This window comes from Hevea brasiliensis, chromosome 7 (genome assembly GCF_030052815.1).
Source record: "Hevea brasiliensis isolate MT/VB/25A 57/8 chromosome 7, ASM3005281v1, whole genome shotgun sequence".
Taxonomy (NCBI): domain Eukaryota; kingdom Viridiplantae; phylum Streptophyta; class Magnoliopsida; order Malpighiales; family Euphorbiaceae; genus Hevea; species Hevea brasiliensis.
In genome coordinates this window covers 83,150,773-83,176,484 of record NC_079499.1, presented here as the reverse complement: position 1 = coordinate 83,176,484, position 25,712 = coordinate 83,150,773, and the positions used below count along the sequence as shown (strand labels likewise).

Here is a 25,712-nt window from a genome sequence, read left to right as displayed (position 1 = left end):
GAGATGTATGGGAATGTATGCAATTATATGATATACGCATGCTAAATGGATAATGTGCAAAGTGAGACCTTAATAGTAATTAGGATGACCATAAAATCTTTCAAACAAATGATTAAGTAGGAAATGTTATAATTAAAGTAATTATAACATGGGCCCTCCATTGGGGCAATTATTTTAAGAAAATTTAAATAGTTGCATAAGATGCAATTAATTTAAGAGATTTTCTTAAGAATAATTGTAAAGCATGAGATGTTGTAAATATGTAAATGGTTTGGTGGCCAATATTGGATATACTTGAGGACATTAAAATTATTTGCATAATTACTGGCTCAATGGGATCAACTTAACTAATGCAAGATAAGTCAATAATGGATGTACTTGAGATTTTGAGCATTAGGGGCTAGGTAAAGGATTGAACCTCACATGAGATGTGATGGGCAAGGAGTTGCTCACTTATAGTTTATTGTAATTCCAATATTAGATGTACCTGAGGATGATCAATAGAATTATAAGAATTCAATCACCCACTAGAAATCCATCCAACTAGGATTTCCGTTTTCTACTTTGGAAGTATAGGATTCGCTAAGTTAGTGGGAGGACCAATTTGATTAAAAGATCATAATCATTTTTGTTAATTACATGATACATTTACTAATTAATCTGATTATTTTCTGCAGTTAATTTTCTGATAATAATGAGCACAGAACAACCACCACCATCCAATATCCTTGCAAGCATAGTTGATCGCAATAGGTTGACAGGGCCTAATCTGTCTGATTGGCTAAGAAATTTGAAACTTGTCCTGAACCCTGAACATATAGGATATGTTCTAGATTCAAATTTTCCCGGTCCCTTACCTCCAGAGGCCACTCAAGAGGAACATGAAACTTTGGACAAGTAGAAGGAGCATGATATGAGATCTAAGTGTTATATGCTTGCTTCCATGAGTAATGAGTTACAGAAGCAGCATGTGAACATGCAGAGTGCGAGTGAGATCCTCCTTCACCTACAAGATTTATATGGTGACCACAGCAGGAATGCTAGGTATGAGATATCTAGACAGCTATTCCGCATGAGGATGTCTGAGGGACAGAATGTTGGGGATCATGTGCACAAGATGATTCGGCTGATTGAGCAGCTGGAACATCTTGACTTCAACATGGATTTCCAACTACAGACGGTTGATCCTTCAGTCCCTTCCTGAGTCTTTTGGAAATTTTGTAACAAATTTTCATATGACTAAACAGGAATGCACCTTAGCTGGTTTACTCAACATGCTGGTTATTACCCAAAAGAATATGCTGGGCAATAAAGGAAAAGAGGTAGCTTTAATTGCATCTTCTTCTACTGGAAAGTCCAGTAAGAAGAAGTGCAATAAGAAAAAGAAACCTCAGATTCCTGGTACTTCCAAGAAAATAGCTAAACAGAAAGGGAAGACTAAAGCTGATGGAGGCAAAGGAAAGTGTTTCCCTTTGCCGGAAGGATGGGCCTTTGGAAAAGGAACCGCCTGAGTATCTTGCTTCTCTAAAGGACAAGAAGGATACACCTTCGGAAGGTATGTCCATATCTTGTTATTTAGATTCTGATGATACTCATAGTTCATCTACAGCTTGGGTTTTAGATACTGGTGCCAGTTCTCACATTTCTAATGATATGCAGGAACTAGCAAATAGTAGCAGCTTGCATTCTCGAAATGTTAGACTCTGGATTGGCAATGGCTCAACTGTTGAAGCTTTAGCCATAGGATCTAAATCTTTTTATATGTCTGGACATGTTTTGTGTTTGGATAATATTTTATATGTGCCTAATGCTTTTAAGAACATCATTTCTATATCTAGTTTAACTAGAAATGGCTATGAATTTCAGTTCACAGATGATGTTTGCAATATTTATTTTGGAAATAAATATGTTGGTTCGGATTATATGAATGATGGTCTTTATTATTTGGATAATAATAACAAATACAAAATGAATGCAAGTGATCTAAATGAATGCAATGCCATGGTGAAAATCAACTCAAGTTCAAAATATATTTGGCACTTAAGGTTATGTCATGTTATAGAAGATAGGATTGCAAAACTGGAGAAAATGAGGATTCTATCCTCATTGGGCTCTAAGCCTACTCCAACTTGTGAATCTTGCCTTCAGGGAAAAATGACTAGATCACCCTTTGTTGGATAAGGGCTAAGGGCTGAAAATATTTTGGAGCTAATACATAGTGATGTATGTAGTCCATTTAGGGAAATGGCTAAAGGTAGTTTTCATTACTTTATTACCTTTACTGATGATAAATCAAGGTTTGGGTATTTGTATTTGATGAAATACAAATATGAATCCTTTGAAAAGTTCAAAGAATTTAAATATGAAGTAGAAAATCAAACACGAAAGAGTATTAAAGCTCTTCGATTAGATCGTGGAGGTGAAAATTTGAGTATTGAATTTGATGAATACTTGAGAGAGCATGGCATTGTTTCCAACTGACTCCTCTAAGAATGCCATAACTGAATGGTGTATCTGAAAGGAGAAATCGTACCCTATTGGATATGTTACGTAGTATGATGAGCTATACTGATATGCCAATCTCCTTTTGGGGATTTGCATTAGAATCAGCTTTGTATATTCTGAATAGAATTCCATCAAAATCAGTTTCTTCCACACCTTATGAGATATGGCATGGAAGAAAACCAAGTCTTAAGCATATTAAGATTTAGGGTTGTCCAGCTTATATAAAAAAGCTAAACACTGATAAATTGGAAACTAGATTAGAAAAAGGTCAATTTGTTGGATATCTAAAAGATAGTTTTGGATATTATTTTTATTTGCCTACATCACAAAAGGTTGTGATAAGTAGAGATGCTACATTTCTTGAACAATAGTTTGTTCAAGAAGGAGGCAAAGGAAGGCAAATAGAGTTACAATTAGAGAATTCTGACCAACCAACAGATCAAATGGATATAGATCCATCTAGTCAGCCTACACCCATTGATGAAACATCTACAGCTATTCCTCATAGAGCAACCAGGGCACCTCACCCACCAGTGAGATATGATTTCCTTCATGAAGAAGAACAAGAGTTGTCTACTCATGAAAAAGTAGATCATGGAGATGATCCACTTACTTATGAAGAAGCTATATCAGATATAGACTCTTCAAAATGGATTGATGCTATGAAATTTGAAATTGATTCTATGTATAAGAATTAAGTTTGGGATCTTGTTGACCCACCTGAAGTTATTGTACCTATAGGGAACAAATGGGTTTTCAAGAAGAAAATTGGTTTTGATGCAAAGGTAGAGAACTATAAGGCAAGGCTAGTAGCGAAAGGGTTTCACCAAAGGTAAGGAATCGACTAGGAGGAGACTTTCTCGCCTATTGCCATGCTTAAATCAATTAGGATTCTATTAGCAATAGCTGCATACTATGATTATGAGATTTGGCATATGGATGTCAAAACAGCTTTTCTCAATGGATACAATGAAGAAAACATTTTCATGGAACAACCTAGAGGTTTTGAATCCCAAGATGGTTCCAAGGTATGCAAGCTAAAGCGATCCATTTATGGGTTGAAGCAAGCTTCGAGGAGTTGGAACATCCATTTTGATGAAGCTATTAAATCATTTGGTTTTATAAAAAATGAGGATGAGCCATGTGTAGATAAGAAGGTTAGTGACAGTGCTATCACTTTCCTTGTCTTATATTTGGATGATATACTGTTGATGGGTAATGACACAGGTATGTTAATAACTGTAAAGGTATGGTTGTCAAATACATTCTCCATGAAAGACTTAGGGGAAGCAACCTATATTCTTGGGATTCGCATCTATAGAGATAAAGCGAAAAGAATAATTAGTTTATCCCAAAGTCTACACTTAGAAAAGGTGTTAAAGAGGTTTAACATGCTTGATTCCAAGAGAGGATTGTTGCTAGTGAGACATGGTATCCACCTTTCTAAAGAGATGTCTCCAAAGACACCTGAAGAAAGAGATAAAATGGGGATTCCATATGCTTTGGCTATTGGAAGTTTAATGTATGCAATATTGTGTACTAGGCCAGATATCGCATATGCTGTTAGTTTGACTAGCAGGTATCAATCCAATCCAGGTTTGGAACACTGGATAGCTGTCAAGAATATCCTTAAGTACTTGAGAAGAACTAAGGATTTATTCTTGATCTATGGAGGTGGAGACTTGCAATTGGATGGTTATACTGATTCTGATTTCCAATCAGATAACGATGATAGAAAGTCTACCTCTGGACATGTGTTCATTTGTAATGGAGGTGCAGTCAGTTGGAAGAGTTCCAAACAGAGCACGACTACGGATTCCACTACAGAGGCTGAGTATATTGCTGCATCAGATGCTGCAAAGTAAATTGTTTGGATAAAGAAGTTCGTGACAGAACTTGCAGTAGTTCCTTCCATTGAGTCAGTAGTTCCACTACACTGTGACAGCAATGGAGCAGTTATACAGGCTAAGGAACCAAGGTCTCACCAGAAATCCAAACACATAGAAAGGCGCTACCACATTATCAGAGAAATAGTTGGACGAGGCGATGTAGCCATGCAGAAAATAGCATCAGCTGAAAATCCAGCTGATCCATTCACTAAGCCTGTGTTACAGACTCAGCTAGACTGACATCTTGAGAAGATGGGTCTAAGATATTGTAATGAATGCCTCTTGTGCTAGTGGGAGATTGTTAGTAGTATGCCCTAGAGCATATCATTTAGTATGTATCTTGTACATGTTTTTATTAATAAAAGGCATTTCCACTTTTCCGTTTACATAATATATTTATGTGTAATAGAAAAGGTCCATTGATATTTTGTTAAAAATTCTATTCTTAAGTTGTTAAGAGTATGAGTGACATTATTTCTAGTACAAAGTATCATAAATAGGTTCACAATCGAGGATACTTCATAATAAGGACATGACTTATCCAGAAAGATTGTATTCATGTTTGTTCCCAAGTTATTTATATGAGATATAAATAAGATGGAATGGTGAGTCTCATGCCATATAACAAACATGATAGGCACTTATACATGATAAGTAGGTCGAACCAGTGACACTTATGACAAGCACATGGAGTTTACTCTTGTCAATGCATTGTCATTAATCATATCAGTGCATATAATCTTTAGACCTGAGATAGCATAGTTATCTTGTATATAGGTGGTTTAAGTTTGATACTGCTTTCACACTTGTACTGTGTTTGGGTATATGGGCATGTGTTGGCTCCTACTAGTTATATATGGAGATAGGTGTTGATCAAAATGGAATCTATTCCTCTAAGTAAATAGAGATAAAATCCTATGTTCATTTAATTGTTCTTAATGTTTCAAGTTCCTAGCCAGGACAAATAGATTTAATCAGAAAAGAGTTTATGATGAGAAAATCTTTTTAATCAAGAACTGGAATTAAAAGAGAACATAATATTCATAGCAAATGGAGTTTGACATAAACCATGACTCCAGCTTGAGTTGGGATTTTGTAACAGAGAGATTCTAGTGCATGGTAACATATGATTACAAGTTCATTTAAGGTAAACCTTATTACTAATTGGGTAGCCATGGCATGCTATGCTAGGTGTTAACCATAGTCTATGAGGTGCATAAAATGATTTAAAGAAATCATTTATAGTAAGAAAGAGTTCTGATGATATTAAGAGTTGATATCATATCTCATTGCCAATTAGTGATGAGCTTAGTAAGTCACACACATACACAAGTTATCACCTAATTAAATATGATTTAATTAATTAATTAAAGAGTTTAATTGATTAATTAAGTAGGTTTGGTTTGTAATTAGATTGCAAAGTCCCTAGTATGACTTAAAACCAAATCTAGGTTATTGGATGTACAGTATAAGTTAAATTTATATTTAAAGTGTTTAAATATGAATTTAATTAATGAGAAATTAATTAATAAAGATTAATTAATTGATTTATATTTGATATAAATTGATTAGAAGAAGAGAAATAATTATTTTGGGTTGAGAACTCAAAATTAACACACAAGGGTATTTTGATTATTTCACAGGGTGACATGTGGCACTACACATAAACTTGTCAAATGTTTTTAATCATGTAAGATGATTAAAATTGAGATTAAATATAGGTTTGACACTTGGCACAATGTGATTGGGTTAATTAAACCTAGAACCAATCAGAGGATGACATGTAGCAAGGGTTTTATGTGTTGACCTACCTATATAAGTGTTATTATGAAAAGAAAAAAATACAACCAGTAGCTGCTCCTCTTTGTGCCGCCACCCAATAAGCTCTCCCTTCTCTTCTTCTTCATCTCTCACCAATTCCAAGAGATTAGCAAACAATCTCTTGAATTAAAAATACTAGAAATTGTTTCTAGTGTCCTATTTACATCTTTAATCTCTTAAAAGGCCAAACTTGATTTTCTAATTAATAGAAAAAGCTTTAGAAGCTGTTCAAGGGCTGCCATAGGTGAACTTGGTGTGGACAAGCTAGAGGGACAACATCTGGTGTCCTGAAGACGCATCCCAAAGGCACAAATACGCTGCAGTGCATTAAGAGGTTAGTGTATTTGTTCTTGATCTAATATAGGATTCTAAAATTAATTTGATTAATTTTAAAATCTTAAATGGTAAATAAAGATCCAAAAATATATTAAAAGTGTTTTAATATGTTGTTTATCGTTAAAATCAAATAGATAAAAATAAATCTTGCATGATGCATGTGCCCCTAGGTGAAAATTTTGAATTCAATGGTATAAACTTGTGTTTTTCATGCTTCCGCTCCTTCAACGAGTGCCTACTTAAGGTGTGGGTCCACAAAGCATCAGTTAAGGAACTGTCCATGCAGAACTACTACAACTGCTCCAACACAAGCAGATAGACCTGCCCTTGCACCTCAAAGGGGTAGGAAATCTGGTAAGTCTAAGGTAGTTGGTCCCTCATAGAGACCTGCATTTGAGCCAACAGAGAGGCCAGAGGCCAGAGCACCTGCCAGAGCCTATGCCATAAGAGCTCAGGAGGAGCAAGATGCCCCAGACATCATTAAGGGTATGTTCTTCCTTTACAATACATCTGTGCATGCATTGGTGGATCCAGGATCCACTCATTCATACATCTGCATCAACTTACCCGTAGAAAGAGGGATACTTGTCATACCTTACCCCTCTATAAGGCATAACATGATCCTGTAGAATACGTAATGAACTACTGAACTTCACCTACCGGTAACTCATTAAGTACCCTACAAGGGATTTTAAAACAATTTTCTTACTTTTTATAAGTAGTAAGAATTTCTAAATAGATATTAAAATATTTAATTAAAGTTGAAAACCAGTTAAAATTTTTGGCTCATTTTATTTTTCTGCAAATTTTATAAAAATTTTGGCAGAGTACCGTCTGTATTTTGAGAAAATAGTTCTTCAAATACCTAAAAAAAAAAAGTACTTCCAATAATTTATCTCAACAACTTCATCAATTCCACATTCAGCCCAACCAAATTCAACATCATTTCTCAAATTTCAAAATTCAACATCATCAAAATACTACTAATTAATTTCATTCAAATTAAGCAAAATATTTCCATTCATATTTCAATAAAGATAAAACAATTTAGATACATCATTCTAAAAATTTACATTAGGAAAAATCCAAACCAAAATTTATTACAAGCTTTATACAACTCTATACAACAGCTCATGACCATTTTCTATACTTACATACATTACATACATCAAAATAATTTTTACAATCAGAGTATAAAATATACCCAATAAACTTCAGAGTACGTAGCTCCTCAATCCTCAGCAGCTCGCTCTGCTGCTCCTCTAGTCTCTAAATTTGCGACAGCAATAACAACCATCACTGAGACTCAGTGGTGCACAACATACTAAAATAATCTTTATGCAGAATTTAAATCACATTTATTCAAAAATTGGACTAAACATGAAAATTAAATACAAAATATGAATTATGAGATTTTAATCCAAATAAGTTCATTTCGAAGCACCAAAACACATTTCATAAAACCCACACTTATATCATGCCATTCGAAACAAATATAATCTCAATAGCCAGAGATTAAGGAGAAGTCACATTACAAGGCTAGCTAGCTCAAATATATGGATATCCATTCAATTTCTTCTTCTACTGGCACACACCTCAACACTTCAGCCAGAAAAGGAATCAAAATTCGAAACTGATTACCCCACTAGTCATGCTAGTGAGGTGTTCAAATATATGGTCATGACACTGTGGTTTCAAAACTTATCTTAACAATTTGCTAAACATTGCCATTTTAAATATACACAATTAACTTTCAACAATTTAAATCAAAGCATCATAAATAATGTCACAATTCACTATTTCAAATTATTCAAAACAATATGCAAAAAATAATTTATTGAAATTATACGTTGTGCACAAACCTTATACGAGTCGCCTCTTGGCCTTGACTCGATTCCTTGTGTTCTTTCCCGGTGTTCTTTTTCACTGAAACACACAGTTGCACAGTGTTTCAGTATCATAACTCATCATTAGTCCAAAAATAAATTTACATTCACTTATACCTAGCTCTAATGTGCTAAACTTGACGTTCTTTAAATTTTGTGTTTTAGGGTTACTATTCACTACACTATTCAAGTCAATTTGTTGACTTTCTAAGGCTTAATAGGAATGGGAATTCCAACTTCACCCACATACCACATTTTGGTCACTAAATTTGTTGGTTTTAGTTGTTTACTCAAATTCTAAGTCTTTTAGGCAAATTTGTAAATTTTCAGTTTTGGTGTATTAATTTGTACTATTCCATTAGTCATTTTACTGTTTGAATTTGGAAAAACTTTCTTCATAGAAAATATTTCCTATTGTCTTAAGTTTATTCTTCTTTTTGAATCACTCCAATTGGAGTTTTGTAGCTCAAGTTATAGCCATTTGAACCATGGCTGCCGGATTGGACTTAACCGAGATTTCTGGGCAAATTTTGGTTCTGGCAGTTTTAGGTTAACAACTTGGGGTGGCCAAATGACTTGGTTAATGGCATAATTTGGGTTTGTGTTCTTCATAAAAGTTTTAGATATATATCTCAACTGTCCACTGGTAAAATATCAGGTCATTTAGACCTGCCTAGCTCAAGTTATGGCCAAATGAATAAATACTGTTCATTTGATCAGTTTGTACAGGTCAGACTGAGAAAATCCAGATTTGGTCAATTTGTTCACTAGGTTTTGGTCACTTTTTGGGCATGATTCTAAATGAAAATTGTGTCATTTTGTGTCTATTTTCATTCCCAATTGGTCTCATTCCAATTGGATTTGTAAATTTTCAATTTTGGTCCCTCAAAGGGACCTTTGTCTTGCTGCCAGCAGCATGACCACATTCAATCCGAATTTAACCTCAATTCAAACATTTCCAACACACTTCATTTGGTCACAAATGACCATTTCTCACTTCAAACTAGGTCAAAGACATCATTTACCAATTTCTCACATTTTTGTCTCTAAACCCTAAGTGTCCAAAACCCTAGTTCACAAATTCTTTGCATTTAGCTAATTCAAAGCCTTTAACTATAATCACTTAACTACTTGAGGTTCGTATTCCCATCCAAATCAATCAAACTATACAAATCACACTCCCCACCATGCTGGCCAAAATTTAGGTTTGGTCCTTCAACAATTGATTTCATTTCATTTCTTTAACTTCTAAGTTACTATAAACTACAAACACAAATAATAATCTAAAATCTTCAAATTAGAGTTCTTACCTCCACTTGGATTCTAATTCTTCAAATTCCTTCTTCTTTTCTTCTTTCTTTTTTTGTCAAGTCCTCTATCAAGTCTTGAAATCAAGGTTTAATGTTGGAGGTTTAGCTTTTTATGGTAGAATTGTGGAATCAAGCTCAAAATGAGCTTTAATGGAGGTTTTGGGTGAGGGAGAGGGAGAGTGAGAGGGACGACTTTTGATATTTTTTTTTCTTTCTTTTTTTTTTATGTCTTTAGGAAGACCAAAAATCAATTTAATTAAATTTATTAATTATAATATTTATGGCATCATGCATGATGTCATGCATGATGTCATCTCCCTTCACCTTTTTCATTTTTTTTTAATTTATTTTTCTATTAGTTCTTTAATTTAATTCCCGACTCTGAAATTTTCTTTTCTTCTATTTTATTTGACAGTTAGGTCAGGAGTCAGCTCTCGGGGTCAATTGGCCAAATTGCCCCTTGCCAGTTCAACTCGGTTTGTAAATAATTCAATATTTCTTTTGGCTCCCTGACCTAATTATTTGACTGGCTTAACAACCTTTTTCTGTGATTTTCTCTTTTCCACTATGTTCATAATAGTCCTAAGGACCGCAGTGTCACATTTTACGATTCAAAATTTGAGTTCAAATCGACTTCGCAGTCCTTCCCGAGAAGGTCACCCATCGCTGTGACTCTCGGCTCGTTTAACTTTTTATGTTCTGTTTTTCTTATTTATGCTTAACTAATTGACAATTACTAATTATTTGTGTTCAGGGCTTATTTAGTTGTCTTAAGTATGGTTCTAATCCACTTAATTGTTCGAACCAACTCCGGTCACTGAAACAGTGAAATATACCAGGCTATGCAAACAGGGGTGTTACAATTCTCCCCCCCCCCCCCCCCTTAAATAAATTTCGTCTCGAAATTTTACCTGATATCAATCTCTGAACAGCTGTGGGTGCTGTCTCCTCATGTCCTCCTCTCGTTCCCAAGTAGCTTCTTGGCCCGAATGATGGTTCCATAGCACTTTTACCAACGGTATCTGCTTGTTCTATAGTTACTTCACCTCATAAGCCAGAATCTCTATGGGTTCTTTTTCGTATGTGAGGTCTGTATTCACTTCAATTTCCTCTACTGGTAGTACATGAGATGGGTCTAATCGATACCTCCTCAACATAGACACATGGAAAACATTATGTATCTTCTCCAACTCTGGAGGTAGTGCCAAAAGATATGCCAAAGGACCCACTCATTCCAGAACCTCATATGGCCCAATGAAACGAGGACTCAATTTCCCCTTTCTGCCAAATCTCATAATTCTCTTCCAAGGAGAAACCTTGAGGAATACTTTCTCACCCACTGCATACTCAATATCCCTTCTCTTTAAATCAATTTAGGACTTCTGACGATTTGATGCAGTCTTAAGTCGATCTTTGATTACCCTGATCTTCTCTTCAGTTTGCTGAACAATTTTGGGTCCAATCATCTTTCTTTCACCCCCATCATCCCAACACAATGGGGTTTTACATTTTCTGCCATACAAAGCTTCATATGGAGGCATCCCAATGCTTGATCGGTAGCTGTTGTTGTAAGCAAACTCAATCAAAGGTAAATGTGTGTCCCAACTGCCCTCAAACTCAATCACACAAGCCCGTAGCATGTCCTCCAAGATCTGAATTACTCTCTCAGATTGGCCATCTATCTGTGGGTGGAATGTAGTACTGAAGTTCAATCTAGTCCCTAGGGCTCTCTGAAGACTACCCCAGAATCTAGAAGTGAACCTAGGATCTCTGTCTGATATAATGGATACTGGCACTCCATGTAGTCTCACAATCTCATCAATGTACAACTTGGCCAATCTTTTTAAACTGTCGTCCATTCGAACTGGCAGAAAATGAGCAGACTTGGTTAGTCTGTCAACAATGACCCATACTACATCATGACTCTTTTGTGTCCTCAGAAGTCCCATCACAAAATCCATCGTTATTCTCTCCCATTTCCATTTCGGTACTGGTAGTGGATGTAACAACCCAGCGGGTACTTGATGCTCTGCCTTCACTTGCTGACAAGTTAGGCATTTAGAAACAAACTCTGCCACATCTCTTTTCATACCCATCCACCAGTAATGCTCCTTTAGCCCTCAATACATTTTTATACCACCAGGGTGCATGGCAAAAGGAGACTTATGTGCTTCCTTCAAAATGATCTGCCTCAAATCAACATCATTAGGAACACACATTCTGCCCTGGTGTAGCTGTAGACCATCATCTCTAATTGAGAATTATGGTTTCTTGCAGCTTCTGATACCTTTCATCAATCTGAGTAGCCATTCTGATTTGATCAATCAATACTGGCTGTACATACCATGCAACTGCTATTTGCCCATCATCATTAATCTCTAAGCTGGCATGCAATGATCTTAACTCATGTACCATAGACAAAGGAGTAACCCGTAGACTTGCCATAGTCTTGCGACTTAAGGCGTCAGCCACAACATTAGCTTTCCCTGGCTGATAGTCTATCAGACAATCATAGTCTTTTATCAACTCTAACCATCTCCTCTGTCTCAAATTCAACTCTCTTTGGGTACCCAAATACTTCAAACTCTTATGATCTGTGTAGATGTAGCACTTTTCCCCATACAAATAGTGTCTCTAGATCTTAAGAGCAAACACAATTGCAAGCTCCAAATCATGTGTCGGATAGTTCCTCTCATGCAGTTTTAGCTGGCGTGATGCATAGGCAATGACATTTCGATCTTGCATCAATACACATCCTAACCCATTGTGAGAAGAATCACTATAAACTGTGTATTCTTTACCCGAAGTAGGTAAAGTAAGAACTGGAGCTTTAGTCAAACATTTCTTCAATTCATCAAAACTCTGCTGGCATTTATCCGTCCACTGAAATTTTACATCTTTCCTAAGTAGCTTGGTTAGTGGAGATGCCAACATGGAGAATCCCTTTACAAATCTACGATAGTATTTAATACTCTCATAATCCCTTCACAAATCTACGGTGTGACAGCCACTTTTGTTTGTATCTCACCCATTGCTTACTTAAGCCTTGCTTGGTCTTTATAAATCTACTTTGGAGTCATAGGTGCTAAAATGATCTTTCTTCCATTCATTTCAAAAGAGTACCTATTTTTATACCCATCATGAATCACCTTTCTATCAAATTGCCATGGTTGCCCAAATAATAAGTGACCAGCTTGCATTAGAACCACGTCACACATCACCTCATCTTGATATTTTCCTGTTGCAAATGAAACCAGCACTTGTTTTGTTACTTTTACCTCACCACGTTCATTCAACCACTGCAATTTATAAGGTCTGGGATGTTTCAAGGTCTTCAACCCTAATCTCTGCACCAAAATAGTACTAGCAACATTAGCACAACTTCCTCCATCAATGATGACATGCAAGCTTTATCTTGAATAAGACACCTTATATGGAAAATTGTTTCATTTTGTAATTCATCACCAGCATCCTCCTTTTCTTGAGTATTTAATACTCTCATAATCACTAGAACACTTCCTTTAATAGCATATTCTACCACTGTATCCTCCTCCCCTGAAGATGTGAAATCACTCACAATTTCCTCCTCAGGTTCTATCTCACCATTTTTTCTCATCACCATGACTCTCTTTTTGGGACATTGAGAAGCTATGTGTCCACTGCCGAAACACCTAAAACACTTCAAATCTCTATTTCTTGTGGTAATAGCAACCTCTTTTCCTTTACTCTCTACAAACTTCTTCTCTGCCTTTTTTCCTTTTCCTCATCTTTCTTAAATTTACAAATAACCTTTTCCTTGTCCTTCTTCCATCTAGACTTTCAAGATCAAGAAGTACCAATATTTTCTCTAAATTTTGACTTACTTTTAAGTTGCCTTTCCACTTTCATAGCCATGTGGACCATATCTACTTACTTTAAAGTATCATTCCCACGAGGAATTTAATTAGCAAGTACCAAGCTACACGGCAATTTTGACTGTTTAGGCTACCAAATATGGATGAGAATGAGTTAAACCTATTTTAGATCCTGAAAGTAATTTTTGAATTAAACTATTTATAAAAGCAATTCCAAAATTAAGATTTCACACTATAACTTTACTATGGATTTTAATCTTGTCTATTCATCAGATTGAGAATGATTGCTTTGATGGAAATTAATCATAGGATATCCTAAGTCCTCTCTCAAGGCACTTAAGGTGTATTTTAATTAACCTAAACCCTACTTTCGTAGCAATTAAATTAATTAAAACCCTTTAAGATCTGTGATTAATTTTGGAATTCCATAAAGGTATCAGCCTATCTCTAGGTTAGATTTCCTAGGTTCAAGATCTCGATTTTCTAATATTAGTCTTCACCTTTCAGTTCTTCAATTAATATCTGCAATCAATACTAAGTGGGTACTGACACATAGCATGTATTAAGATCACAAAAAGTTGAATCAAATAACTAAACTCAAATCCAATAAACAAAAAATCAATATTGATCCATAGTAACAATTGCAAATGTTACTCTCCTAATTCCAGAATAAAGGAATTACTCACTTATGGTGAGTTCAACAAACATGAAGGAAATAAAATAACAGAACATAAAGAATTCGTTTAGAGAAATAAAACAAAAGAACCGGAGAGGAATGACTATAGTCTTGATCCTTGTGGGACTTCAGCTAAGGGTTTCCCTTATATATTGGTGTTTTACTCTTCAAGACGGTTGCGAAGAATACAAGTATGAAAAATGAAAACTCTTCTGAAAACTCTGAAAAGCTCCACAAAAAGGTTGAACTAAAAAGAAAAGCCTCTCCTGTTATTATTTTCTGCTTCTATTTATAATAGCTAGTCTAGGATTAGGTCTTTAGAATCCCAAAAGCTCTAAGAGTCTGTTTGAGTGTGTAAATAAGAGCTGGAATTCGGATTAGGAAACTGGTTGCCGTATAGTACACGGCTCGTGTGTCATTATACGGCCCAGAGCTGTGTAACTTACTGGAGCTGAATGGTTGCATCTTGCATTGGTACAGGAGTTTACATGGGTCTGATTACACGGCCCATGTACTTCTGTTTTTTTGGAGAATTCTTTAAGCTTGTGCCCGGTAGAGAGTTATACAGGTCTCCATAGCTTACATAGGTCTGATTACATGACCCGTGTACTTTTGCTTCTTCTTTGGCTCTCTGGCTTTCTTCTTGCAGTAGGTTATACGGGTCTGTGGCTTTGCTTACATAACTTGTGTACTTTGTATTAATAGCTTTTCTCAATCCTTTGACCTTTCCAAGTTTCTTTCTGCACTCCTATGCTCTTGAACTTCACCCAAATACCTGAAATGATGTAGAAAAAATGGAATTTAGAGCTTGACAATGGAATTTACAGAAGTTAATGAAAGTAATGGTTATGCAAGAGATTACTATTTTAAAAGCTATGAAATATTATACAAATGTACTTAAAAACATCTATATAATATAAGTGTATCAAATATCTCTAAACTTAAACTTTTGCTTGTCCTTAAGCAAATCAAAACTCTTTTTTAGAACACTTTTTAGGGGAAAACTTAGAAACATAATCATAGACTCAATATGTACACAATTGAACTCTTTCAACCTTCATACCATTTCCCTTCCTTCAAGGCATATAGTTACCTGCTTAAACTTTCACACCTTTCATGGAGTTTTAACTAGTTAATCCTCTATGCAAGGCTATTAATAAGTCACAAATAACCTATTTTATTAGGATAGACTTAAGAAACACTTACTTCCCTAAATTTGCCTCTATTATGGATAATTGTGATGGAGTATTCAAATTCTAACTTCATATGCATGTCTTAATTTCCTGTCTCTACTAATGTAGCACACACTTTTCAAAAGATCAAAAGGTCTTTAAAGGGTTGTAATACGGCTAGAGGATAATGACTTGGTTACCAATGAAAGTTTTTTAGGGAATGCAAATATGAGGATAACATGAATGCATAAAATATCAAGTATACTAAGTTTATTCACTGATTTTGTATGGAGAGGAAGCGCTTTTGGTTTTTTTTTTTTTTTTTTTTTTTTTTTTTTTTTATAGTGCCAAGCATGCTTCCTTGTTACTTATTTTAGGACTTCTTCTTCTCTTTTTTTTTTTTTCTTTTTTCTTCTTTTTTTTGTTATGTCCCTTTTGTCCTCTCCCTAAAACTCATTGCTTTTTCTAGGTTGGAAAGGCAAATTTTTTTCTTTAATTCAATTGCACACTTACACTCTTTCTTGAGTTCTACATCCTCTCTCCATTTTCCCTTTTTTACACTTAATATACTTTCTACTTATATATTTAGCTTCCTCAAAAGGGTATGGTAGGTGTTTAGGCTAGAGGCTAGGTAAATAATATGGATAAACAATAAATTTTTAAGGGGTAGATATAGGTTTCAAATTAGCTACAAGGGATATACATTTTAATTAAGGGGGCCTAAGGCTTAGTGAGGCTATATCAAAGAATGCCTTAATCATTTCTTCATCAAGCATATACTAAGATTTTGCCTTGATAGGTCCAAGAGACATGTTCTAGAGTTGGTGAGGCATTTTTAGGTTTGCTTGTATTTCAAAACTTTTCTCCTTACTTTGCAAGTTCAATGTGACAAATTAATAGCTATGAAGGAGTTTAACTAGTCTAGCTCCACTAAGGTGATTAAGTTGTTTTATAGACAATGATTAAAGCCTCTTTGCCTATCCAGATATATTCATTTCTCATCCCGTGGGGTCCAATTATTAGCTTATTGAATTTTAAGGTTATAGTTCCAAGTTAAGAGCCAGCTCAAAAATTTGAAATTTGCAAAATTTTCTAGATTTTTGATACATAAGTATGATATGGATATAATTAAGCAATGCAATGCATGAAATGCATCATTACCTCCAAACTCAAATGTGGCATTGTCCTCAATGTCAACACAATATGCAAAAGTAAAGCATAGCACACAGATTTATCAGAAAAGACATATTATGTTATTAAGAAATTTAAAGTTTGGACAAAAAAAATAAGCAATAGAGACCTATGAGCACTGAGTAGGATTAGGGCATATAAATTTTTATATGAAAGATCTTATCCTACAGTCCTAGCTCTAAAAAGTCTATGATGGTAATGATGGTCCCTTGCCATCGAGTCCCTCCATGATCATATCCAGTTTTTTTTGGGCGTCCTGGAGACTATCCTTGATCGTGTGCATCCTATTATTGATGGTAGTCTCCATTCTCTGAAGGTAGGTAAGGATGGGATCTGTCGGGGGTGGAGTGTAGGGAGGCACTTGGGTTAGAGAATCATGGTGGGGTGGCTCTTAGGCTTCCTCCTATGGCTCTAACGGTTCACCAGGCTCTGGTTGTGCTCCTCCTTTTTTGGGGATGACATTGCCTTCGGCATCGACTAGGCAGCAGATGTTCCCAACCTTCTTGCATATCCCCTTGGATATGCAGATGGTTTGGTCGATTCTGGTTATACCAACAATGGAGCGTAGCCTATTATGCCCTAAGACAAAACCAAAGTGCAGTGCGAGGGTTGTGATGAGGCCACCAAGCACTATTTTCCCTGTAAGCTCATGACATAGGCAGTAGAGATGGTTGCAGAGGAAGAAACTAGTGCTGCAGCATTGTCCAGTGACCGTACACCACAGGAAAAAGAGTTTACTGGTGTTCACTATGCCCAGGCTATCCCCTCGGCCCATTATGGTGTGTGCGGAGAGTCGGTGCATGTATCTAAGGGCGGGACTGGTGATGCCAGTGGATTTTGATTTGCTGGGGTTATAAATTTCGGTGTTTGGTGCGATGGAATGCCAGAATTCCACATTGCTATAGATCATTCAGTTTTGTGGAATTTCTTAGAATCTGGCACTGTCAAAACCAAACACCGCATTGAACTCATCCATGTTCATGATGCAGTCAACCCCAAGGAGCCTGAACTCGATCTGTTCGCTGTCTTCCCAATCTGTAGGCCATAGAGTAGCCTTGAAACTCCCTAGGAACTCCAAGCTGGTCCACCCAATGCTAACTAGCAGCCCATCGATCTCCTATCGAAGGCCGATTTGCTCCAATAGCATGAAATCCATGTATTTGGTAGAGATAATCCTCCTGTTGTTGAGTTGGGCACATAAGTCTCTGTGGGTGCTATCTCTGAATGGCCAAGCGATGGAAAACTCGGGTTGTGGTGGTTGTGGTTCGGCTTGTGGCTGTGGTTGTGGTTGCGGTTGGGGTGGTTATGGTGCGGCTCGTAGCTGTGTTTGCTTGGTTCTTGGGTGTTAGGGCAATGGCTGAGGAGGAGAAGGTGTGGAGTCGCCTCCCTACCTTGAGGAAGAGCCCATTCGTTGGGCTGGTCTTTTAGCAGGTGCCATTGATGGTTTTTGAAGAATGAAAGGCTAGGGTTTGTGAGGAAAGGAGAAGATTTGAAGGGTTTTTATAGGGGAGAAGGCTTGGAGAGGAAGGGTTTTGATTATGAAGGAGTTTAAGGGAGTGGGATGAATTTAAAAGGTCATTGTGACCCTTAGTTTTGCACGTTTCGTGCCCCAGGAGTCGCATCTGTGACATGATACACGGGTCGTGTATCACTACATGGGTCCCGACCTAGAGACCCATGTAACTTTCTATCCGAGATTTTTCTTTTTCTATCGAGTTACATAGCCCGTGTAACTTTACCTAGGGACTCGTGTAACTTTCTGTCCGAGGATGGCAATGCTAGGTGAATTACACGGGGCATGTAATTTTATTTTGGGATCCGTGTAACTTTCTATCTCTTTCAAATTTAAACTTTTTCTTTCTATTATCAAAGCACGACCCGTGTAATGTTACACAGGGTCAACCCGTGTAAGTTTCTAGGGCTTGTGCAGGGGTCTTTCCCCTATCTCAGAAGGTTACACGGGGCATGTAAAAGCAATACACGATCTGTGTAATTTTTTGACTCTCCAATTCTCCCCATATGAAAAATTTATGCTTACCACTATGCATAAAATGAATGAAAAAGTTAGCAACAGAGCGACTTCTCAGTTTTGCACAGTCTCCTCTTGTGTAGTTTAGACTTGATGTCTCCTCTCTTTTATTACCCTCAGTTTTTTTACTTTTTTCATATTTGAGACTTGGGGTACCTATGAAATAAATCATGAACAAATAAAAATAAGAGTTGAAATAAAGGAAATTATATAAAATAAAGTAAAAATAAAAATAAAAATAAAAATTTTGGGTTGCCTCTCAGAGAACATTTGTTTATAGTCATTAGCTCGACTCTGCCTTCATTATATCACGGTCTATTTGGAGGGTTATTGAAGGTACAATTGGTTCCCTCCTCTATGGGTTCTCTTTGAAAATATGGTTTCAACCTTTGCCTATTCACTTTGAATGCTCTGAGGTTTCACTCCAGATTTCCATAACTCTATGCGGGAAGATTTGCATAACTTTAAATGGTCCGAACCATCTTGATTTCAGCTTCCCTGGAAACAGTTTTAATCTGGAGTTGAAGAGTAGGACAAGGTCTCCTTCTCTTATTTCTTTCCTTGCTATATGTCTGTCATGCCATCTTTTGATCTTCTCTTTGAAGATTTTGGCATTCTCATACGCATCCTGTCAGATTTCTTCCAACTTATAGAGCTATAGCAGTCTTTTTTCACCAGTAGCCTTGAGGTAAAAATTTAGGGTCTGAATTGCCCAGTAGCCTTTATGTTCAAGTTCAACAGGGAAGTGGCATGATTTCTCATAGATTAGCCAAAAGGGTGTTATTCCATTAGAGTTTTATATGCAGTGCGGTATGCCCACAATGCATCATCTAACTTCACAGACCAATCTTTCCTTGAGCAGTTTACCGTTTTCTCTAGGATTCGTTTCAGCTCCCTGTTTGAAATTTCTACTTGACCACTGGCTTGAGGATGATAAGGTGTGGCCACCTTGTGAGTCACTCCATACTTTTTCAATAGTGTTTCAAATTATTAGTTACAGAAGTGACTTCCTCCATCGCTGGTTATCGCTCGTAGTGTACCAAATCTTGTGAAGATGTTCTTCTTAAGGAACTTTGTAACCACTCTAGCATCGTTGGTTAGTGTAGCTATTGCTTTTACCCATTTTGACACGTAATCAACACCAACCAAAATATACTTGTTTCCAAAAGAAGAAGGGAATGGGCTCATGAAGTCTATCCCCAACACATTAAATATTTCTACCTCGAGTATACCTTGTAGTGGCATTCATTCCTTCTAGAAATGTTACCTGTTCTTTGGCATTGATCACAAGCTAGCACGAAGGATCTTACATCCTTAAACAGGTTAGGCCTGTAAAACCCTGCTTGCAAAATTTAGCTACTGTTTTTATAGTGCCAAAGTGTCCCCCATATGGTGATGAATGGCAGTGTTGGAGAATACTCTCTGTATCCTCTTTCGGTATGCATTGTCTTATCAGCCCGTCATTGCATCTCTTGTATAGCAAAGGTTCCTCCCATGTATAGTATCGCACATCATGTAGAAATTTCTTCTTTTGCTGATAAGTCATGTTAAGTGGTAAGACCCTGCACACAAGAAAATTTACAAAATCAGCATACCAAGGAGCTAGGGATAAGGCTAATAATTGCTTATCGAGAAATGAATCATCAATTGTCAAATCCTTGATGTCTCTTATGTATTCCAGTTTAAGCCTGGAGAGATGGTCAGCTGCTACATTTTCGAATCCCTTTTTGTCCTTGATTTAAAGGTCAAATTCTTGCAAGAGTAAAATTTATCGAATCAGCCTTGTTTTCGTCTCCTTATTGTTTAAAAGGTACCGGATGGCAGCATGATCTGTCAATACAATGACTTTTGACCCAATTTAGTAGGATCTGAATTTGTCAATTGCAAATACTACTGCTAGGAATTCCTTTTCTGTAGTAGCATAATTGATTTATGCGTCATCAAATGTCTTGTTGGCGTAGTAGATGGCATGGAGCTTTTTATCTTTCCTTTGTCCAAGTACTGCTCTCACAGCATAATCACTAACATCGCACATGATTTCAAATGGTAGCTCCCAATTAGATGGTTGCATAATGGATGCTGAGATCAAGGCTTCTTTTATCCTATTAAAAGAAACAATGCAATTTTCATCAAAATCAAAGGGAACATCTTGACCTAATAAATTTGTCAACGGTTTAGCTATTTTGGAAAAATCTTTGATGAATCTTCTGTAGAAGCCTGCATATCCCAAAAAGCTCTATACTCCTTTGACTGATGTTGGTGGTGGCATCTTTTCAATGATTTCAACCTTCGCCTTGTCAACTTCAATCCCTCTTTCTGATATTAGGTGACCAAGAACTATGCCTTCTCTTACCATGAAGTGGCATTTTCCCCAATTCAGGACTAAGTTTGATTCTTCACATCTTTGCAACACTTTGGATAAGTTAGCTAAGCAATCATCAAAAGTGGTGCCATAAACAGAAAAATCATCTATAAAAACTTCCATGATATTTTCAATATAATCAGAAAAAATAGCCATCATGCATCTTTGAAAAGTAGCAGAGGCATTACAAAGACCAAACGGCATTCTTCTATATGCAAATATTCCGTAAGGGTATATGAATGTGGTCTTTTCTTGGTCTTCTGGGTGAATAGAGATTTGCAAGAATCCCTAATACCCATCTAGGTAGCAGAAGTAGAAATGTTTTACTAATCTTTCCAGCATTTGGTCTATGAAAGGAAGAGGAAAATGGTCCTTTCTAGTGGCACTATTTAATTTCCTATAGTCTATGCACATGTGCCAACTAGTAACTATCCTAGTAGGGATTAATTCATCGTTTGCATTTTGAATGACAGTTGTCCCACCTTTCTTAGGTACTACATGCACTGGACTAACCCATTTACTATCAGAGATCGAGTATATAATACCTACATCTAATCGTTTCAAAATTTCCTTTTTCACTACTTCTTTCATGTTTGGATTAACTCTTCTTTGATGTTCAATAGTGGGTTTACTGTTTTCTTTCATAGGTATCCTATTGATGCACTTGAATTGTATAAATGTTTTTAAGCATAATTGTATACTATCTCATAGCAATTAGGTAAGTAATCTCATGCATAGTAGTTGATTTCATTATTTTTTGTAATTTTTATTATTAAGCCCTTAGTTTCATGTTTTCTGCATCATTTCAGGTGTTTGGGTGAAGCCCCAAAGTATAGGAGTGCAAAAGGGAAGCTTGGAGAAGTTAAAAGGCTCAAAATTTCTGCTGATATAAAGTACACAGGCCGTGTAAGCCAAGCCACAAACCTGTGTAACCTTCTGCTAGATGAAAGCTAGAGAGCCAATGGAGAAACAAAAGTACACGGGTCGTGTAATTGGACCCGTGTAATCTACAGGGACCTGTGTAAGTCTCTGCCAGGCACAAGCTTGAAGAACTTTTTGAGAACAAAAGTACACGGCCCGTGTAGCCAGCGCAGACCTGAGTAAGTCTCTGAGCCAATGCAAGACTCCATTATTCCACTCTAGTAAGTTACATGGCCCTAGGCCGTGTAGTGACACATGGGCTGTGTACCTTGCGGCAGCCAGTTTTCAAACCCGAATTCCCGCTCTTGTTTACATATTCAAATCAGACTCCTAAGGCTTTTGGGACTCAAAATGACCTAACCCTAAAACAACTATTATAAATAGAAAGAGAAAACATCCAAAAGAGAGAGGGATTCTTTGACAGCACTTTTAGGAGTTTTAAAGAGACTAGCATTTTGCACTCTCTCCAGCCGTCTAGAGGAGAAGAATATCAATATCAAAGGGAGTCTTCCAGCTGAAGTCTCAGAAGTTCAAAGCTGCAAACTCACTTCGATTCCTTCATTCCATCTCCTAAAATGGATTCTTATTGTTTTATTTCTTCTATATGATTTCTTTCTACTGTATTTATCTTTTTATCATGATGTTTGCTAAACTCATGAGTGAGTAGTTTTTATATTCTGGAATTGGGAGAGTAATGCTAGTAATCATTGTTATGGATAAACATTAAGTTTTATTTATTGGATTTGAGATTTGTTCATTAATTTCTTGTGATCTTAATGCATGCTATGTGCTGGTACCCACTTAGTATTGATTGTAGATATTAATTGAAGGACTGAAAGGTGAGGATTAATATTAGAAAATCAAGATCTTGAACCTAGGAATTCTGACCTAGACATAGGCTGATACCTTTATGGAACTTCAAAATTAGTCAAAGACCTTAAGGGATTTAAATTAATTTGATCGCCATGAAAATCGGGTTTAAGTTAATTAGAATACACCCTGGGTACCTTGAGAGAGGACTTAGGATACCTTAGGACTGATTTCCATCAAGGTAAACGATTCTCAAAACTAGTAAATAAATAAGACAACATCCATAGCAAGATTCAGGTGTAAAATCTTAATTCCAGAATTGTTTCAAAATAGATTACTTCATTTTAAGTTTATCATTTTAGTGTTTAAAATAGACAACTTCCATTCCTTCATTGTTCGATAGCCTAAACGGTCAAAATTACTGTGTAAATTGGTATTTACTAATCAAATTCCTCGTAGGAATGATACTTTATTCATCACTTTATTGCTTGTTAATGATCTGTGCACTTGCGGTGGTTGTAAAACCAGCAAATAAGTTTTCGGTGCAGTTGCCGGGGAACTTTGGCTTTAGTAATATCGAGCGATAGGCAATTTAGCTGATTTAGGCAATTATATTTATTATCTAATTTTGTTTGATTTGTTTTATTCCTTTTCTTTTCTCTTAGGTGCCCAATCTGGTATATGACCAGAACAAGGCTAGAAGAAGAAATTTTAGACTGTGATCCGGAGATAGACAAAACTCTAAGAGCCATTAGGAGAGAAAGGAAAGATCAAGAGCACGACCAAGAAGATCCTGAAATTCCAACCATGGCCAATAATAATGATAGTCCAAGACTCTTGAGAGACTACGGAGCTCCATTTGTCTAAGGATTTTAGCCCAGTGTCACTAGACCCATAGTGGAAGCCAAAAACTTTGAATTAAAACCAGCATGGCTTCAAATGATTCAACAAACCCAGTTTGCGGGTTTACCAACAGAAGATCCATATTATCACCTCCAGTACTTTCTTGCCCTTTGTGACACATTTAAGATAAATAGAGTATCTAATCAAGCCATAAGACTCAGAGCATTTCCATTCTCCCTTCGAGACAGAGCAAGGAAGTGGTTACTTTCTCAACCAATTAGAACGTTCACCACTTGGGAAAACCTCTCACAAGCTTTTCTAGCAAGGTATTTTCCACCTGAAAAGACTGCAAAACTGAGACTTGAGCTCAACACCTTCAGACAAAAGGAAGGTGAATCACTCTATGACTCATGGGAAAGGTATAAAGACCTGCAGAGGGAATGTCCACACCATGGCATAGAGGATTGGCCACTAGTGCAAAATTTCTATAATGGGTTACTACCCTCTATAAGAAGCACAGTTGATTCAGCTGCAGAAGGTGACTTAATGGAGAAAACAGTGACACAAGCATTTGAACTTCTAGAAAGGGTTGCATACCATAATTATGAGTGGTCAAATGAAAGAGGAAATGCAAAGAGAACAGCAGGAGTCTTAGAAGTGGATGCCCTATGCATGATAAATGCTCAATTTGATTAGCTCACAAGGAGGCTTGATAAAATGCAAGCCAATGCAGTAGGGATGAATAGTCAACATGATGACAACTATGGAGGAGGATATTCAGAATATAACAGCTTTAATGAACCCTTTACAGAGCAGATGAACTATGTGAATAATGGAGGAAACTTCAACCAGAGATAGCCCAATAACCCATATTCAAACACTTATAACCCTGGATAGAGGAACCACCCAAATTTCTCATTATCCAATCAATAGAACTAGCTAATAAACAAGCAACAGGAGTACAAACCACCAACACCCTCTAGATTTTAGAATAGAGGCCAAAACTTTGCACAACCACCACTGCCTCCTCAACCTCAGCAACTTGAACTGAAGATGACCATGGAATCCATGATGGAAGGGTTCCTAGCAGGTCAACAACAACAGAATGAATTGATTAAATAGCTGACTTCTAGAATGGACCAACTTGCTACCCATAACAAGATGCTAGAGAATCAAATTGCTCAGCAAGCAAGTTCTTTAAGTAAGACTGCTGGTAAACTGCCTAGTCAACCGGAGATGAACCCAAAGGAGGATTGTAAGGCAGTTACATTGAGGATTGGGAGAACTCTAGTATAATTAGAGAAAGAACCAATAGATTAGACCTGAGGAAAATCTGAATGCTAGGCAGAGAAAAAGGAGGGAGAAGCCAAGAAAGATCAGGAAGAGGAAGCAGGGAAGAAAAAGAAGCTACCAGAGCCATATCAGCCTCCCCTACCTTTTCCTCAGAGATTTCAAAAAGTCAAATTGGACAAGCAGTTTGAGAAGTTTTTAGAAGTTTTATAGAAATTTTATATCAACATCCCCTTCACTGAAGCACTCTCTCATATGCCATCCTATGCCAAATTTCTTAAGGAAATTCTGTCAAAGAAAAGAAAGTTGGAAGACTAAGGGACAGTAGCTCTAACAGAGGAATGCAGTGCCATACTGCAAAACAAACTGCCTCTAAAGTTGAAAGATCCAGGAAGCTTCTCCATACCCTGCCTCATTGGCAACAAGAAAATAGACAAGGCTCTCTACGATCTAGGGGTAAGCGTGAGCTTAATGCCTCTATTAATATGCAAAAAGCTGGAGATCGGAGAACTGAGGCCCATGACAATTTCATTGCAATTGGCTGATCGATCTGTTAAGTATCCAGTGGGCATACTTGAGAACATCCCTATCAAAGTGGGCAAATTCTTCATTTTAGTAGACTTTGTTGTCCTTGAAATGGAAGAAAATGTTCAGATCCCTATCGTCTTGGGAAGACCATTCTTGGCAACTGCCAGAGCCATCAGAAACGTAAAAAATGGGCAACTAACCCTCAAGGTAGAGGAAGAAGAAGTGGAGTTTAACTTGTTCGACATAATGAAACACAAATTCGAACTTGATGAATGCATCAAGGTTCACA

General features: G+C 36.7%; 1 non-coding gene across 1 annotated transcript; it reads right to left on the bottom strand.

The window, feature by feature from the left end:
- Positions 1 to 23,956: 23,956 nt before the first annotated feature.
- On the bottom strand, positions 23,957 to 24,063 carry LOC131181822 (small nucleolar RNA R71). Its single transcript, XR_009150299.1, has one exon. It is a non-coding gene; the product is annotated as a small nucleolar RNA R71 (small nucleolar RNA).
- Positions 24,064 to 25,712: the final 1,649 nt, after the last annotated feature.